The sequence below is a fragment of the Ictalurus furcatus genome, chromosome 13, assembly GCF_023375685.1.
Source record: "Ictalurus furcatus strain D&B chromosome 13, Billie_1.0, whole genome shotgun sequence".
Taxonomy (NCBI): domain Eukaryota; kingdom Metazoa; phylum Chordata; class Actinopteri; order Siluriformes; family Ictaluridae; genus Ictalurus; species Ictalurus furcatus.
The window spans coordinates 26,270,997-26,291,740 of NC_071267.1; the positions used below are offsets into that span (position 1 = coordinate 26,270,997).

The 20,744-nt window shown below is 38.9% G+C and overlaps 1 protein-coding gene across 1 annotated transcript in view; it reads left to right on the plus strand.

Annotated features, from left to right (window-relative positions):
• Nucleotides 1-20,744, plus strand: part of wnt3 (wingless-type MMTV integration site family, member 3) — a 35,254-nt gene that overhangs the window by 3,489 nt on the left and 11,021 nt on the right. The gene's annotated exons all lie outside the window — the stretch shown is intronic.

The following is a 20,744-nucleotide window of genomic DNA, read 5'->3' on the forward strand; positions in this document are numbered from 1 at the left end:
AAAATAAAAAGAATTTTTAGCAAAGTGCAAAATTGGAAAATGAAAACAACCAAACAAAAAATCCATTTTTTGGGAATTTAAACTCGAAGATTCAGATTGAATTGTTAAACTAGCCATCAAACACTGTATACATAGACGCGTAGATCCGCTATACACACGTACGAGGTGTTAATAAACAGTTTATAAGTGTTCACTAATGTATAGCACAGATTTCCAACTCGTTTTCAATCGATTATCATTAGCACTAACGTACATAGAAAGTTGTCATTTTCTACAAAACTTCTGTGTGAGCACATGGTAAAAAAAATAATAATAAAATAAATTATAATAAAATCCCCGTCGTCTCCGAAGACAGAACGAACGTACCCTGGTGTTCTGTCCATGCCTTTGAGCTCACGAGGGTTTTTCTGTTTTTTGGGAGTTGTTGTTTTTTTTTTTATGTGAAACTATTTGCGTAGGTGTACGACAAAAGCCTGACTGGCTCCTGATACAATACCTGTCAGGAATAATGAACTCTAGCAGTCGCACTTAGCATGTGATCCTTGAGTTCTGTCCCATTCCAAACCACCAGCATCTTCTGGTTTCATTTACTGAGTTTACAAGTGCTGCCAACACACACACACACACACACACAGTCTCTCACACACACACACACACACACACACACGCTGGAGTAGAAACACCAGTTCATGGGTTCCTCACTGACACTCGGGCAGTTGAAGCCAGAAGAAGTGGTGACAAAGAGCGAAGTGCAGTGTGTGTGTGTGTGTGTGTGTGTGTGTGCGACCTGCAGCTGTTCCCTCCAAAGCACACTAGTATGACAGCGGTGTAGTTTTCACCGTCCCGGCTCACAATACAGCAGCTCTTTGATTTGGGTGATGTACGTGTGTGTGTGTGTGTGTGTGTGTGTTTAAGTGGACGGCTAAGAAAAATGAGAGAACTAGAGAGAGAGAGAGAGAGAGAGAGATGAAAAGAGAGAAACATGGCTTCAGGTGAGCGAGCAGGTGGTTGGATATCAGACAGTTTTAGAGTCCCGTCTCCAGCTGTTTGCCCAGAGAGCACGACACAGAGGTGAAAATCAATCCACATTCACATTAAAATAACCAACAGTGTGCGTACACATCCTCATAACACTCCACGATCCTCACGTGTGGGCACTGTTTCATTTTATTGTTCCACCAAAACTACTTCCTACTTCCTGTTTGAACACATTAACAACTTTCTCACCTAGTAGAGACGTTAAAATGGCCATCATAGTTCACGGCTCGTATTGGTTAAAAATGGCGTTTCTGAATCATTCAAAAAGTTGAAACAGGTTCAAACTTGCATATTCAGACACCGGGATCATAAAAGTGACATGAAATTATTATATTTTTTTTAGAGATTTAGAAACGGTATAGAAGACAAGAACATCTGTTTGTACTGTATATTATCTGAAAAACAGTGTCTATAAAAATGCCACAGATACAAAATAACCAGGCACATCCGCACCTTTTGTGAAACTTATTATTTCAAAATGATTCGGTTTTATTTTATCATTAGTTTTAATCCCACATCAACCTCTTTTTTATTATTATTATTATTATTATTATTATTATTATTATTATTATTATTATTATTTCTGCAATTTTCCTTTCAATTTTTCCCCCCCTTTCAAACGAAGCAATTCGAGTCAAATCGCCCTTGTAGAAATATGACTGGTTGGAATCCATACAAGATACGTGATGTTGAAATACAGTCGATAAGAAATGGGATTAGTCGGATCAGTACGCATGATTTTGGAGAGTAGTAACGCGTACTAGTAAAATGGAAACGGACTACAAATGGGAACATTTTAAAATTGTCTTGAATTTACGATTCGTTTCAGAGCTCCTGGTCGTCCGTCGCTTGCTGGAGCATGAAAAAGTCAGCCAGTCTGACAAACTACACATCGTACACATTATACAGCTGGGTAACCTGACGAAATAATAATAATAATAATAATAATAATAATAATAATAATAATAATAATACAGAAAAACAGTTTGCGAACAGTCTATGAGTGTCGGCTTTATTAAGGAACACTGTACACCTGTGAGTGCCAATACTTTTAAACACAGACCGAACGACACAGGCTTGCCTTCGGTAGAGATTTTCTTTCTTGTTTTTAGCAAATACAGACAGATATATAAAGAGTACTAGGAAACAGAAATCTGATAAAATGGAGGATAAAGTATTTGCTTTTCTGTGTTGTTTAATTATTCATTTTCTTTTCAAATTGAACACGTTTACTGTTTTAAAGTTAGCACGTGTGTATCCTGAATGTTTTAAAGTGATATAATATTTTCATCATATACACCCCTATCTCCTGTCTGTATCTTCATGTCTTCAGAACCATTTTTGGATCCCTGAGGAACCTTTCGATTTATGATTCTGTAGGCATGTTTAGGTTTTAGGGGTTTTTGTTTGTTTGTTTGTTTGTTTGTTCTTTGGTTATTGTTACAGAAAAAAAAAAAGACACGGATTGTAATTTTCCACCACAAAGCTCGTCTTCCGTGTAACATTCGTAACATTTACAATATGGAGGGGGTTTTTTTTCTTCCTTAAATTCTATTCGGTCCATCGAACAAAAAAAGGTTCTTGTGTAGGATCAATTTAGAGGAATTTTTTTCTGGGACGTTTCGTACCATCAAATCATCTTGTCTCAGGTTGTGCCACATCTCAACGCCGACAAATAAATGTCCTTTTAACAAAGGTGAAATTTTTGGAAGTCGCATTGTATGCATGATTGCTTTTTTTAAAAAAATCTAAACGTTAAGTTTAATTCTAAATTAATCGACCAGATGCAATGACGATATTTTAAGAAGAAGCCTCTGTGAGTGCTTATTCATTCACAGAAAACATTGTGTGCCTGTGAATTTTGGCTTTAAGGAACACCAGTGAGTCAAAATGTACTGTGTGGGGGCCAATACTTTTAAAAACAGCCATAAAGACTTTCCTCCAAATCCCTTCTTTTAAAATGTTGTACCATTTTGATGTTTAGACTCGATTCATCTCAGTACTTTCTTTAGATAAATACTTAATCCGTACCAAAATACAGATTTTTTCTCAGCAAATCCTGAAGCATGGAGTTTTTCAGTGCTTGTCAGGTTCCTCCGCTTTATTTGTTTGCATACGTATTACGGATGATGAGTGATTCCTCACACCGGGCCTCAGTCGAGCCTCAGCCGAGCCTCAGCGGTCTCTCCAAATGACTCCAAATAAAATAACAGACAGACAGAAACGTTTGTGGTTTTCTCCCATGAGAGCACCTTTTAAAATAAAAAAAATAAAAATAAAAAAAACACGAACGTGCTCTCTGAATCCAGCTGGCCTTCGAAACTATCGTTCATCTGTGATCAATCAGAGGCGAGGAAACCGACCCACAACCGTCGAGTCCAGACCCGAGACCAGAGAGCAGGTCTATTTCCAGCACGATTTGATTGTTATTAAATTGACCCAGGCACCGTTCACTGATATATAAATAGTTTTCCATTATCCTCCACTTTATTCCTGTTGGAATGGAGAAGCGAAAAAGTTATACTTGAGAGTCTGAGGCATTGTGAAGAAACGAGTCAAAATTATACCTGAGTGAAAGATTTTGAACGTTTTCGAAACGAGGTTAGATATCAGGACCAAATGTTTCACAAAATGTTACAAAAGTTGAGGTTTGGGTTAGGGGCGGAGTCAGAGTTCAAATGTTTTCTTTCACCTTAATTAAAAATCCGATTTAATCTGAAGATGTCGTCGTGGGTTGTTGGAATTGATGATATCTTCATGCGATTATGTTTAGAAAAGGATTTAATATACGGAAAGTTGGAGAAAAAAAAAACTGACGATGACTGTTGCGCAAAGATGATTGGATCGTAGACCTTTTCATGCAAATTACTACTGGTTTGATCAGATGTTTAAAATCTAGTTAATTAAATAAAGTTATAATGTGCAGAAACATACTTTAGTACTTTTTTAATCAACTAAAACAGCATTAAAGGTTTTTTAAAGTAAAGACAGAGAGAAATGTTCTCTCTTTTTTCACTTTTTTTTTTTTTTGAGTGAATGAGATGAGCCGAGGCCTGAGGAGTCAGTGGGGGGGATCCTGACCTGCTCCTGTCGCCTCGCCTTCAATAGGACTTTAGGAGCCATCTCTGGGTTTCAGGAATGTCATTATCCAGGCCGACACCCCCTGCACGACGGCCACTAGGAGCACTTTAATGATACTTAGTGCGGGAAAATCCTCCGTTTGCAATTCAGTGTGAAAAGGATCAAGGATGTCCAGGCATCCGCCCAGCAACTTAAGAGAGGAGAGCTGAATGCAAACACACCGGCTGGGAAGAAAAGAAGGTTATTCCCCCAGACTTATAGGTTCAATATCAATAACGGTCGGGGAGGAGGAGGTGGAGGTGGAGGTGAGGGTGGGGGTGTTACGGGGCGAGTGGCGCAGTGTTCATACAGTGAGGCTGAAAAGCACGGCAGGATAAAGCTCTCACACTGCACACTCAGGAAGAGAGCGACTTATCTACTTATCTTTCTGTGCAGATAAAGGCACGGCAGCTCCAGATTAATATCCACTCATATTAGCTTCACTTCCCACACCGTACAGGCTCATGTGTAGCGATGCGAACTGCGTGAACGAGACTCTAAAAATTCCTTCATCAGACCTCTGCTTTAGCTTCTCCGTCAAAGATCTGCTCGAAAACTCAAAACCCAGATCTGTTCAGTGCGACTGTCTAACATCGAGCACGTTTCAGCAATTTAGCTGGAATTAAAATGAAATCTGAACTAAACTGCAAAGGAAAAACAAACAAACATAGAAAGGAGTACAAAGTATTCCTAGATGCTAAATCTAGAACCCTAAAAGGTTCTTCAGTTTGTCCCTTTGGTGAGAACTACATAGGACCAACAGAATCCTTTCCCTGTCAGAGACATCTCTTAAATGATCTGGTATACGAATAAGGAAGCGATCTAAATAAGTGTTGGGCCAGTGTGTTATTAGAACCACTGAATCACTAAAACTATCATTTTCCTCACAAAAGAATCATTTTAATCACAAAAGAATCAATATCCTCACAAAAGAATCGTTTTCCTCACAAAAGAAACATTTTCCTCACAAGAAATTATTTTCCTCACAAAATTATCATTTTCCTCACAAAAGAAACGCTTTCCTCACAAAAGAATCATTTTAAGTACAAAATAATCAATTTCCTCACAAAACATTTTCCTCACAAAAGAATCATTTTCCTCACAAAATTATAATTTTCCTCACAAAACATTTCCTCACAAAAGAATCGTTTTCCCTCACAAAAAATTATTTTCCTCAAAAAGAATCGTTTTCCCTCACAAAAGAATCATTTTCCTCACAAAAGAAATGTTTTCCTCACCAAAGAATCATTTTCCTCACAACAGAATGATTTTTCTCACAAAAGAATCATTCTGTTCACCAAAGAATCATTCTGCTCACAAAAGAGTCATTTTGCTCACAAATTAATCAATTTCCTCACCAAAGAATCTTTTTGCTCACAAATGAATCATTTTCCTCACAACAGAATGATTTTGCTCACAAAAGAATCATTTTCATTGCCAAAAGATCATTTTGCTCACAAATTAAATGTTTGTGGGTTTTTGGGGTTTTTTGTTTTTGCCAAAGAATAATTCTTTTCCCAAATGAATCATTTACAGCACCAAAGAATCATTTTCCTTTTTGCTGCATATCATGGAATCCCAGCCTTGATGTGCACCTCAATTCTCAATCAGACATCTTGTATATCTGGGGGAAAAAAAAAGAAAAGAAAAATCCATCTCCAAAGAATCATCCGAATCAAGAATCAAAACTGCTCCTAGAATTTGTATCTGTTTAGAAGACATTATCTGTTCGGTTACAGCCCTAATAATAAAAATATATAGAATTGTATTCACAAAGCACTAAAACTAATCTAAAACCAGATCCTCACTTATTGAAATATGGCTTAATGACTCGAGTGCAGGCTTGTGTGACAGACAGATGGACAGATATGCTGAAAATGTGTGTATAATAAACTCACACACAGAACCCTCACAAGGCCAATAAGAGTGAGACGACCCCAGTGCTACAGACCCTCATTCAGGACCCTGATGACTCAGAGGCTACACCTGCACCCCGTGCATCATCCAGACCTCACAGGTTATCTCTTCAGGTCATCCTCACACACACACACACACACACACACACACACACTTATACACACACACACACTGCAGAATACAGAGACAGAGTAAGTGGGTGAGTAAGTGGACATAAGTGTGTGTGTGTGTGTGTGTGTGTGTGTGTGTGTGTGTGTGTAAGAAGAGGGCAAGACAGGAAAATGATAGAGACGGGAGTTGATGGAGAGATTCACTGTTAAAAAGCAGGAAGTAACGATGTGCGAACCACCAGATTGAAAGAAGGAAAAGATTCAGGGCTTTCCTGACTAATGAGCATGTTTGTTCCTGTGTGTGTGTGTGTGTGTGTGTGTGTGTGTGTGTGTGTGTGATAATCATGATAATTATGATCTAAAACACAGCTGTCATTATAGTAGAACTGTTACACCACAGTGCTGTCAAATCCAGGACTCTGATTGGTCAGAAGGTGTTGATTCATTTTCAGCTCTGACAGTAGTGCAGCTTAATATTAGTGCGCTTGTTTTAATACATCATAGTTTCTGTAGTAACAACTAACACAGGGACTTTTGTTCATTCCTGGAAGGAGTCTCCAGTGTCAGTTCTTTTTTTAACAGTCAGTAAATCTTGTGACATCTTCAGGACAGAGGAATTTACACTTTGTCGTATTAACTTCGAGAGAAAGAAGAGAGAGACTGGTGAGGGAATGACTTGAAGTGAGAACAGCTTTAAATGTAACTATAAAAGGATAAAAAAAAAATTATGATGCGTTATTCTTTAATGAGTATAAATGATAATCCCTCATAAATTGCTGTGGTATAAAATGAATAAAAACACCTTGATTATTCGATTTCTTTACTTACTGTATTACTAAAACAATAGTTAATATACACGCCATGTACAAGAGTACAACAACCACCGTATCCATAGTAACCCTTGTAACTACGCTCTTACCAGTCCTAGGTAGTATCGGCTAACTAACTAACCTAGTTTGTGCTCTGAATTAGTTTTATTATTCTCAGTAATACAGACTGATCATAAAGATTGGTACAACTCTGACCATGAGGAGGCTGTTTGCCAGAAATCTAAAGCATGTGCTACAGTTCAAGTGAGAAATAAATGAGGTATCAGTGAACATCTCAAACGTGCACACATTGTTATCTTTACTGGGAATATTGGCAGGGAAATACCTTTGATTGAACGTGCTGTAAATCTCATGTTCACTCGTTAACAGGACGAACGTTTCACCACCATTTAGTCCTCCAGTTGGTTTTTCTTTAAGGTTTTTAGATTCATAATCAGAATCACTTTGTTTTCAGAATCAGAATCAGTTTAAAAGGTTTTCAGAATCAGAATCATTTTAAGGTTTTCAGAATCAGAATCATTTTAATGTTTTCAGAATCTGAATCACTTTAAGGTTTTCAGAATCTGAATCACTTTAAGGTTTTCAGAATCAGAATCACTGTAAAGTTTTCAGAATCAGAAATACTTTAAGGTTTTCAGAATCAGAATCAGTTTAAAAGGTTTTCAGAATCAGAATCATTTTAAGCTTTTCTGAATCAGAATCAGTTTAAGGTTTTCAGAATCAGAATCATTTTAAGGTTTTCAGAATCAGAATCATTTTAAGCTTTTCAGAATCAGAATCATATTCAGGTTTTCTGAATCAGAATCATTTTAAGGTTTTCTGAATCAGAATCACTTTAAAGGTTTGCAGAAACAGAATCATTTTTATGTTTTCAGAATCTGAATCACTTTAAGCTTTTCAGAATCAGAATCATTTTAATGTTTTCAGAATCTGAATCACTTTAAGGTTTTCAGAATCCGAATCAATTTAAGGTTTTCAGAATCAGATTCACTTTAAGGTTTTCAGAATCAGAATCACCTTAAGGTTTTCAGAATCAGAATCACTTTAAAGGTTTTCAGAATCAGAGTCACTTTAAAAGGTTTTCAGAATCAGAATCACTTTAAGGTTTTCAGAATCAGAATCACTTTAAAAGGTTTTCAGAATCAGAATCACTTTAAGGTTTTCAGAATCAGAATCACTTTAAAAGGTTTTCAGAATCAGAATCACTTTAAGGTTTTCAGAATCAGAATCACTTTAAAAGGTTTTCAGAATCAGAATCACTTTAAGGTTTTTACAATTATAACCAGCGTCACTTCGAGGTTTTCAGACTCAGAATCTCTTCAGTATAAGTTTAAGGTTTAAGGAGAAAAAAAAATCAACAATCTCAAACATAAAGATACCAACAGTATTTTGGTTCTATTTAGTTCCTAAAAGCAACAGAGGAAATCTTTCCCAGCAACATTCAACGTCACGTTCATGTGAAAGATGAGGCTCGGCTCGGCTAGTCAGCGATCTACAAGTGTGTTGGTGTTTACGTGGGTATTAGTGTGATTGCTGAAGTGTAGATGAGTAGGTGAGAGAGCTACACAGACTAAAGGACAGACTAAAGCGCTGCTGCATCGCTGTCTCAGCACAAAATCTGGAACGCGGTTATAGATCACATGTTTATTGTGAAGATTAATGTGTAAGTCATTCAGGGAATATTTTTCATTTAAATATCCTGTATAGCCTATATATTCACATGAAAAAGGGCGGGGTGCATGGGCAGGATGTGATCTATAGCATTGTCCTTGTCTCCCTGTCTGTCTGAGGAATGTTCATCCAAATTAAAATCAGTACAAACTGTGTGTGTGTGTGTGTGAGTAGTCTTCGTGTAAGTGCACGAGCCGCCTGACACGTTCAGGAGTTTGCAGCGCAGGCAGCGGCTCAGTGTTTTGACTGGAGGGGATCCCCGTCCCAGGAGCTGGCTTTGAGTCTCCGCCGAGTCGTGCGAGGGAGGGAGGGAGGGAGGGAGAGAGGGAGGGGGTTTAGCAGGAAGGCAGAGTAAACAGGTTCGAACATTTTTCAGGAGTTCTGTCATTTTTTATCTGATCAGCCCTGAGCACTTGGAAAGCGAATTTAAAAAAAAAAAAAGAAAGAAAAAAAAGAAGTTTGGCAAAAGCAAAAACACATCGAGTTCGGCTTCTCGTCCTGGATTGGCATCACAGATGAGAAACTGCGACCACACGCCCGGCTCGCCCCTCTCAATACCTCTCTCACCTACTCACTCATTCCCTCGCTCCATACCCGAGTGGAAGACTTGCGGCGAGTAAAACTCGCGGGTCGAAACGCGCATCCGGTTTTTGATTGTTTTTGTTTGCTTTTTTTGTTTTTCTTGCCACACTCTAGCACTCATCATTGTCCAACATGATTCCTTAGCAGGCTAAGTTTAGCCTCTGTGTTTTTAAAAAGAATCGTTCGTTATCATTAACGCGTGCGAGTGGAGGGAGAAAAAAAAAATTGTCGAGGTAATTGCTTTTTTTTTTCCACACATCAAAAAAAAAAAAAAAAAAAAAAGTGCAGCCATCGGCAGTATGTGATGAACACACACTCGTGGAATAAATTACAGAGACGCATGCCTTTTAACACTGGAAGCCATCTTGCATTGCTGAGAGACGGCGCACGCCGTGACCCTTAATTAAAAAGGAGCCAAACAACAAGCCGCAATTATGTTAAGACCAAAGAGAAAGGTTGTTCCCGTTACCGTTAATGATGCGAAAAGAAAAAAAAAAAGGAAGAATCTAGAGTTAGCATGATTAAGATTTGATTTTTTATTTTTTTAAAGTAGCATTGCGAGCATGGGGAGTGCCGATGAGTGCAAGTAGCGACAGAACAACACCCCCTCCACCTTCACCCAGGCTAACAACACACCACCCTACTTTCCATGAAGCTTCAAACAGTGCCTCGGGAGACATACACAGAGAGAGACACAGAGAGAGAGAGAGAGAGAGAGAGAAATGGATTCTGACAGGCTGCTTCTCTCTCTAATCCCTCTCATCTCTTCTCTCTCTCTCTCTCTCTCTCTCTCTCTCTCTCTCTCTCTGGGCCTCATCTTGGTCGTGCAGCCTAGGGCAAACACGTTCTCCTCACTTTTAACACACTGAAAACTGCGTTATTGCCCAAATATGCGGCCTCCTGTTTTAACCTCTCGTCTCGAGATGGCTTCAGACATCAACGTCAGGCTTGAGTGAAAATATTAAAAAATATATATATATATATATATATATATATATATATATATATATATATATATATATATATATATATATGTGTGTGTGTGTGTGAGTGTGTGTGTGTGTGTGTGTGTGTGTGTGTGTGTTAAAATGCACAACGTACCTTGGTGAAGACCGCACTGCAAAAATTTTTGTTTAGAAAATCTTTCGAGATCTTAAAGCTTAAGATTTGAACATAGTCAAATTTATCTACTTTATAGACTTTTCATCAACCAGATTTATGATTGTTAAACCTCTGTCTATACTTCTTCAAATGAATTTCGTGCTTGTTCTAGTCGGGAATCATTTTGCTCGTTCTGAGCGTCTGTTTCCGGAAAGAAGGGGAATAATCTGCCAGTAGAATAAAGAGTAAGACGTTTTAAAGCTTGAAATGTGTCAATATGTGTAGGTGTAACCACCTTATATTTGTTGATGATGAAAATACAATATAATATATGATATCATTTGTAATGATTTAAAAAAAAAAAAAAAAAGGATTAAATTTGATAGAAAATTTGCTAGTGCGCTCACATTTTTGGATCACACAGTATGTGTTCTTGTGTGTTTGTTCTTCTTGAGACTATGTAGAACAGAATGCTATGCAAAATGTTTCTCTTTAAGAGATTATTCTAGTTAGACCCTTCTCTGTAACACTGTAATGCCTCCCTGAGGGATTAATAAACATGTTTCTAAAATCTTCTTTTAACTTGTCGTTCTACAGTTTCACAGCTTTTCAGATTTAACTTTCTGGGAATTCCTTTTATTTCTAGATAAATTCTAAAATAGTGGTAAACTGAACTCTTTTATTGCATTGGGGGTACAAACTTTTGCACTCATCTGCAGATATGACTAATCACCACAGCAGACAGAGCCAGAATTAGTTATTGTGCTATTTGTTGTTGTTGTTGTTGTTGTTTGTTTGTTTTGCTTGAATGTACTGTGACATTCTTCATGGTTTCTACAAAGTTTCTCTGTAGAATCCTAAAACACAGTGTTGATACCTAAATGTGTCCCGAGTAGAACACCACGCAAAAACTGGAACCCAAAACCATCCAAAGAACCCTTAAAGCACCATTTTTGGCCATGAGAGTAATTAGATTAGATTAGAATTTTAGGCTAAATTTAAAAAAAATGGCCTTAATAATTTTACTGTAAACTTATTTTTATCATATTATATATATCATATAATATATATAGTATATTTTATATAATATATTATTAATAAAAATATTTTATCAAAAATATAATAGTACACTGATGTATATGCATATTATATAATTATATAATAACCAACCTTCAATAAGTAAACAAGATTAATAGAATACAAAATAATATTTAAAAAATGAGATCTCTGATCCAAATGTTAAACTTTAGTTATTTTATTAGTTATTTGTTATTCTAAAATAAATAGGAGAGATAGATAGATAGATAGATAGATAGATAGATAGATAGATAGATAGATAGATAGGGTGCCAATAATTATGAAGTTGACAAGATAGATAGATAGATAGATAGACAGACAGACAGATAGATAGATAGATAGATAGATAGATAGATAGATAGGGTGCCAATAATTATGACGTTGACAAGATAGATAGATAGATAGGGTGCCAATAATTATGAAGTTGACAAGATAGATAGATAGATAGATAGATAGATAGGGTGCCAATAATTATGGAGTTGACAAGATAGATAGACAGACCGATAGATAGATAGATAGATAGATAGGGTGCCAATACTTATGAAGATGACAAGATAGATAGATAGATAGATAGACAGACAGACAGACAGATAGATAGATAGATAGATAGATAGATAGATAGGGTGCCAATAATTATGAAGTTGACAAGATAGATAGACAGACAGACAGATAGATAGATAGATAGATAGGGTGCCAATAATTATGAAGTTGACAAGATAGATAGATAGATAGATAGATAGATAGATAGCCAATAATTATGGAGTTGACAAGATAGATAGACAGACAGACAGATAGATAGATAGATAGATAGATAGATAGATAGCCAATAATTATGGAGTTGACAAGATAGATAGACAGACAGACAGATAGATAGATAGATAGATAGATAGATAGATAGATAGATAGCCAATAATTATGGAGTTGACAAGATAGATAGACAGACAGACAGATAGATAGATAGATAGATAGATAGATAGATAGGGTGCCAATAATTATGAAGTTGACAAGATAGATAGATAGATAGATAGATAGATAGATAGATAGATAGCCAATAATTATGGAGTTGACAAGATAGATAGACAGACAGACAGATAGATAGATAGATAGATAGATAGATAGATAGATAGATAGATAGATAGCCAATAATTATGGAGTTGACAAGATAGATAGACAGACAGACAGATAGATAGATAGATAGATAGATAGATAGATAGATAGATAGATAGATAGATAGCCAATAATTATGGAGTTGACAAGATAGATAGACAGACAGACAGACAGATAGATAGATAGATAGATAGATAGGGTGCCAATAATTATGAAGTTGACAAGATAGATAGACAGACAGACAGATAGATAGATAGATAGGGTGCCAATAATTATGAAGTTGACAAGATAGATAGACAGACAGACAGATAGATAGATAGATAGGATGCCAATAATTATGAAGTTGACAAGATAGATAGACAGACAGACAGATAGATAGATAGATAGGATGCCAATAATTATGAAGTTGACGAAATAGATAGATAGATAAATAGATCTAATGGCTCTTATTTAAGAAAGTCTATTATGGAATGTTCATGCAGTTGAGTGCAAAAGTTTGTGCACCCCCAGGACAAAAAACCCCAAAACCAGTTTCATTTACCCAGTTCGTCCGATGGTGTGTATTACTGTTCAAAAATTTTCTGAATGTAATAAATATGAATAATGAACTTTGATGAACTTTCCTTTCTAACTCTCTCTAACCTCTTTCACATCCTCTGAGCAGCTTTTGGATCATCTCCGTAATAATATTTTTGGTTAAATCTCAGCCGTTACACGCTGCCTTCTTCACTTCAGCTCTGGAGACTGAGAGCATGACGGCAAAACTTTAAACTGTTTTCCTGTTTATTTTGCTTCATATTTAGGATCGTTATCTTGATGCGAAATTCGCTGACATGTTAGAGTACTTGTGTAAAATAAGAGGAACGTTTGAAAATCACGTGGGATGCAGAATTTTCTCATTAATGGAGCCCGAATTTAAGTTCTCAAGTTCTCAATGAACTCGGGATTCATTCAGAGCGCTTTCACGTATACCGTGTTTAGCGTGTGTGTGAATGCAGGTGAGAACACAACCCTTACACTCCGAGAGCATCACAGCCAGGTGGGCGGTCTCTTCTTAGTAGTGTGAATATGAGTCAACTCCGAATCGACTCACCTGCAGGAAGTGAATCAACTCTGCTGTATGGCAACTCGATGTATGGCTCCATCACGTGTAGTTTGCCCACAGTGGTGGATTGATTTGTAAGGATTTAAAGCTCGCAAAGACGTGGAAAAAAAATGCGGAGAAATATAGCAGCGTATGAATAGCACACTGTATCTCCAGTGTAGTAAATTAAATATTTCTACATGGACGGTGTGTTTCGGCGTGTGTTAGCTTGCAGGGATGATGGAGAGAGAGAGAGAGAGAGAGAGAGAGAGAGCCAGAGGTGAGCAGTGACTGTTCTCTGACCTGTACACTGCCTCCAGGCTCAGGCCCAATCTATGGCCTTGTAATGAACTTAAGCACTACTTTAACAAGGCATCCTTTTCAAGAGCTGTTCAGGTCAAATGTCACAAATCCACAAGTTCAAAGGGCTTCTGAATTCTCCTGACACAAAGAGTTAATAGCTCTCTCTCTCTCTCTCTCTCTCTCTCTCTCACACACACACACACACACCACACGCCTTTGTTTATCGGAAATGACAGGACATGACAAAATGAGCATCAGTTTTGACCAGACAGCTGACCCTAACGTATATTATTAACAGTAGAGTTAACGTGTAACAGTAACAGTAAAGTGTAAAGGACAAAAATGTAATATATATATATATATATATATATATATATATATATATATATATATATATAATTTAAAACAAAAGGTGACAAAAAGGTGACATGATGGCAGTGTAAATGAGACAAAAGATATCAAGGGATATCAACATATGTGTGGCAAATTATATATATATATATATATATATATATATATATATATATATATATATATATATATATGCCAAAGAGGCTTTTAATGTTGTGGTAATATATTTTTATATTGCTGTATTGTTATCATTTCCCTCTCAATGTTTTATATAATATTCTAGAGAAATTTCAAATTTTTAACTTCATTGTGACTTTTGAATTGATTTCTTTATTTTCCATATATATATCCATATCCGTTATAACCCGGTCTGTTACGGGGTCAAACTCTAGAAACGGTATCAATAAAAGTCTTCGTTTATATGAAGGACCATACAAAGGATCGAGATATGTAGACCCCTACTTAAATCTAGAAACTTCACAGCTCCGGTTTTTCTCACTGCGGTGTGTAGAACCTTACAACACTGTGTTTATGTATTCAGTGAGGTTCTTGAGTTCTACATACGACCTTCTGGAGAATCTCTTAACTATCCAAAGAACCCAAGAGTAAACATTTTCCCCTCATTTATACGACGGCAGAATTATTTCTGCTTTTTTTTTTCCCGTAAATGCAACAGCTTTCAGATGCAAAAGCGAGACACAAGCTAGCTCAGACTAACCGCTATAGAGCGATCGACCTCCCAGGTGCTCCTGGAACATGTAGGTGACTTGATTCTAAGCCTAGCAGTGAGATTGTACGTCTATAACCACGCTGCTTAGCGAGAGGTGTCGTCGTGTGTCTCTTTCAAAACGAATGAATGAATAAACGTTGAGTAATGCACTACACATACAGGTGCCTCAGTGAGAGTCGGGACTTGTCGTAACCCTGAGCAGAGTGTTTAGATTGGACACCCTGATTCAGTTTGTGTACAGAGGAATCCCCTCTCTTCATACGACTAGTTTCTGTGGTTTGCAGTAGCCCATGAGAATGTGTCATAATTGTTTTGTTTGTTTTTCCCCCGTGGAATCACGGGGATTCGGCCCACCCAGCACCAGACATCGCCAGGGGAGGGGAAAGGAGGGAGAGACGAGAGCGAGAGCGAGAGAGAGAGATGAAGAAAGAGCAAGACTGAAAAAGAGGGAGGGAGGAAGGGATAGCCTGAGGGCTAGAGGTGGCCGTCTGACCTGCTCAGACATGCACCTGTTCCAACTCGGGAGTTTCTACCAGTGGCCACCAAAACCAGATCCAACCCACCAATTTCTGCTTCCTAACCTGCATGTTTGTTTCTTTGAAGCTAGCAGCACACAATGCTTGTAAAACTACGTAGTTCATTAAACAACGCACGAATTGGTGTGAAAATCGAGCGTTGGATTTTACGTGCCCTGCTCCGTACGTCTCCGATTAGATTAGCAAAACAAGCTCAGTGTGCTATGCGCCAGTGATCGCCGCTACTTCATTTTTAAGCTTTATTCGTCTTCGTAACGCCTCTACACACGTTCCAGAGGTCGTATATGGCAGGATAGGATCAAACCACCACGGTTATGAGTTTTGTTTTTCTTCCATTGTTGCGAGTTAAACAGTAAATGGGAACTGAAGTTGCGAGCGGGGAACCGTAGAAACGTCGGACCACACGAACTACAGGATCGGTCCGCTGAACCGTTCGAGTCGATCGTCTGGATTCGTCGCCTGTCATCATAACGAATTGAGAAAATCTCGATTCAAATGTCGCTAGTCGGTTAGGTTTTACGACACACCTTCAGCTCGGTGTGTGTTTGTACGAGCGAGACAATGACGCACAGACAAACTCGCGTCTGAATTAATCTGCAGGAGTTCCCCCACTTCAGAACCGGCGATGCGGATCACTCCTACATGTGCTGGAAAGCCAGTGCGCGTATAAGCAATGTGCAGATGCACACACAAACCCACACAAACACCCACACACACACACACACACACGTCTTTACATATAGGACAGATCAACACATAGCAGTTTATATGCTACTCTAAGAGATCCTGGTTCTGTAATATGTAGTATTTATATGGACTATTTTTATGGAAGCGTCACGTAACCATGGTGAACCTGTTTACTCACTTTTTAAAAGGAAGTCTAATGAACATTTATTTCAGGAAGTAAATAAACATTTACTTATGAATTCAACAAAGGGCACATGGTGGGTTAGCACGTTTGCCTCATACCTCCAGGGTCGGGGGTTCGATTCCAGGCGCTGGCCCCTGTGTGGGCGGAGTTTGCATGTTCTCCCCGTGCTGCGGGGGTTTCCTCCGGGTACTCCGGTTTCCTCCCCCAGTCCAAAGACATGCACGGTAGGCTGATTGGCATGTCCAGTGTCCATAGTGTGTGAATGTGAGTGTGATTGTGCCATGCGATGGATTGGCACCCCGTCAGGGTGTACCCCGCCTTGTACCCGATGCTCCCTGGGATAGTCTGCAGGTTCCCCGTGACCCAGTAGGATAAGCGGTATAGAAAATAGATGGATAGATGGATGGATGGATGGATGGATGAAGTCATGAAGCTCTAAATTTGCACAATGTTGTGTGTACCAGTGTTGTGGTGTGGGTCTGGAGGTACACGGATACAACCAAACATTCAAGGAAGCGTAAATATCCGGAACTACTTTTTAGTGCTTCGATCCAGCGTTGGGAAGCTGGGTAAGAAAGGAACAAAACACCAGAGGGTGTGTTGTTTTAGGAAAATAATCAACAACAAACTGTCATGATGTGGCCAGACTTGAATTTAAAGTTGATTGTTTTCCAAAAACATCACGTCCTGAAGTGTTTTTGCCTCACACCTCCAGGGTCGGGGGTTCGAATCCCGCCTCCGCCCTGTGTGTGCGGAGTTTGCGTGTTCTCCCCGTGCTTTGGGGGTTTCCTTCCTTTAAATCGGTTTAGGCGGTCTCTGTGTTAGTCCTTACTACAGAAACGATAATACGGCATTTTTTTTTTAATCCCAACAGCTTTATTGTTAGAGTGTAATAATATACTGTAGAGTTCATACGACCTCCCTGAGACCTCCATTACAAGTGAGTTTGGAGTAAATAGGATGTCTTTTTTTTTTTTTTTTTTGCTCTCTGGACAAGGAAATGTTTTGAAATTTCGGTCTGGGGTAATTATATATACGCTACCGATAAAGTGGTTTGAGATTAAGTTGATGGAGTATTCCTTTAATATAGAAACCATATACACACACGGCACATGGGTGAAGAATTAATGGACAGTTAGACAGTTTGCAGACGGTGTAATTATGCCTCTTATTCACTCGTTCGGCGAACACGGAGGGGAAGGAGCTCGGCTTCCAGTAAGCACCACTTCAGGAGCTGATCTGGCAGATATATGGGCTTAAGTCATAGTTTGAGGAAAATAATTACGGATTACCAATAAAACTGGCATCTAACGAAGCAAAGGAATGAAATAACACGCAGACAGTTAAAACACGGGTTCGACTTATTGAAGTATTGTTAAAAAAGGACAAGTTAATTAGTCAATTTTCTCCTGAATACATACAGAGAGAGAGAGAGAGAGAGAGAGAGAGAGAGAGAGAGAGAGAGAGATGAGCTATACAATTATATTGACCCGTTGTGGGAGGCGTTGCGGTGGAGACTTGAGCAGCTGACGCACGTCTCACGTATCAAAGGCTCCCTTAGAGAAAGTTTGTGGCTGAAACACACTGAATTTCACGTGACATCAAACACACATGTACATGGATGGAGCGAGAGGTGACAGATGAGAGGGTGGTGGTGGGGAGGTAGGAAAAAAAAAAAAAATCAGAATGCCTCCGAGGAGGATTTTTGTGCTCTGACTTCAATTTCAGGGCCTTTGTGTGGGCCGAGCGAGGCAACGATGTCAGAGCTGGTGATAGGGTTGCACCCTGCAGGGCCATGAGGTCATGCTGAGTGAGTGAGTGAGTGAGCGAGCAAGTGCGCTCTGATCAGCGCGTTTGTTTACTCCTGATTCTCCACACGGCCGCCGGGGACACTAGGACACGCCGAGAGTCCGTCAGTGCGCCGATACTGGAGTAGCGTAGTCATATCTCCTGGACGAGCGTGTCAGTGGAAAGAGATGTCCGGACATTTGTTTTCCCAGAAAACAAATCGGCGTCGAAGAAAGAAGAATATTAAGCAATAGATAATGAGTCTTTATTGGTCACATATACAGTAGAGCACAGTGAAATTGTTTTCTTTGCATACCCCAGCATGTCAGGAAGTTGGGGTCAGAGCACAGGGTCAGCCATGATACAGCGCCCCCTGGAGCAGAGAGGGTTAAGGGCCTTGCTCAAGGACCCAACAGTGGCAGCCTGGCAGTGCTGGGGCTTGAACCCCTGACCCGAAATATGTGGATAAACCTACCAACCGATTTCAGCAGGATGATGCATGACAGAAAACATATCCTTGTTACCTCAACCATACAGTGCGTGTCGTCCACTAATATTGGCACCCTTGGTAAAAAATGAGCAAAGAACGATGTGAAAAATTGTCTTCATTGTTTAACCTTTTGATCTTTTGTTAAAAAAAAAAAATCACAAAATACTCTGCTTTCATGGATATCAAACAATTGCAAACAAAACACAAGTTTATCCAAAAAGAAATTGTTAAATATAGGTGTGCAACAATTATTGGCACCCTTTTAGTCAATACTTCATGCTACCTCCCTTTGCCATGATAACAGCTCTGAGTCTTCTCCTATAACGCCTGATGAGGTTGGAGAATACATGGCGAGGGATCTGAGACCGTTCCTCCATACAGAATCTCTCCAGATCCTTCACATTTTAAGGTCCACGCTGGTGGACTCTCCTCTCATATTTCTCTCAGGGCTCATATTTACCAAGACTGCCAATATTAGTAGAGGGCACTGTACCTCAAGCATGCTCGTGTTTACGCAAGCCTGTTTTCCGCACGTTCTTATGGTTTCTACGTAAGCAGAACGTAGTCGTTTTCTTTAACCGCAGGTCTATCGTAAGAGTATCTTCGTTGCACAGTTGACACGGAGGAACACGTTATCGCGCAGATTTTCTTGGGATCGCGTGGAATGTGACGAGTAATAATCTTAAACGACCGCTTAAATCCTGCAGACTAAAACCATCTTGGATGAGATCTATCAGGATAGACATGTGAACAATCAGAAGAATTTTAGGTGGATTTGCAGTAACACTTCCCTCCAAACCATGCCAGTTAATAAATAAATAAATAAATAAATAAATAAGTGCAAATGTCTGTCTGCACGTGTAAAAGTATCATGAAGGATTCTTTAGATGGTTAATAGCTCTAGCTTTCTAACACGTCCTACATGGAACATGAAAAGGAAAACCCTTTGTTATGAGGAATTTTTATGGGTCCCCCCCCAGAGGGACAAACTGAAGAACACTTTGAGAATGTAACTACATGCAACCTATAATTCTTTATTTACAGTGCGTGTCTAAAACCACACCCTTTCAGGCAAGAATTATATAATTTGCCAATTTGTAGCCTGAAGGTGTAGACTGTCCAACGTGCTTGTGAAATCCCGGAATGCCCTGCAATACACAATAAAAGGTTATGTTTAGAACCCTAAAGGGTTCTTTAGTTTAGTCCTTCTGTGGGAATTACCGACAGTTTATATTTAGTCATTTGGGAAATGCTTTTATCCAGAGCGACATGCAAACAGTAGCAATACTAATTACAGGAAAATAATACACATAACAGCAATAACTGTAGGAACAGTACAAGCAGTGAACGTGTTATCCTAGGAACTTTTTTTTTTTTAGAAGGTTTCAAAAGGAATAGGGATATGGATATGGCTCGGCTGTTCAGAGCGTAGGAGGAAGATGGTTTCACCACTGAAGCAGAGATCTTGCATTTAGATGCTACAGAAAGACAGGCCATGAAGAAGCTTTAAACGTTCTATGTTAAACCCAGGGTGGAACGTTCGTCTCACGCCTCCAGGGTTCAATTCCCGCTGCTGCCCTGTGTGTGCGGAGCTTGCATGTTCTCCCCGTGCTGTGCTTTCCTCCTCCAGTCCAAAGACAAGGCTGATTGGCATATCCGTAATGTATTAATGGAAGAATGGATGGATGTGTACCCGATGCTCCCTTGGATAGGTTCCAGGTTCCCTGCGGACCCTGTAGGATAAGCGGTATAGAAAATGGATGGATGTTCAACCCTACAAGATAAATCTGTAAAATGTCTCTAGGAAACTAGCCAATGAAGCCTTGAGGAACCCTTGATGTATTCTGAGTGTACGGAGTAACCGTAACACACCGTCACTTCTAGGAGTTCTATTTATATAGAAATAGAGGCAGCAGCGATCGGTATTAAGCTAATACCAGCAATAAATATATCATAACAAATGGTCATGATTGGAAATGAATTTGGAATTTTTTTTTTTGGAACTGGAAATGTTTCCCTATAAAGAGACTTAACAGTT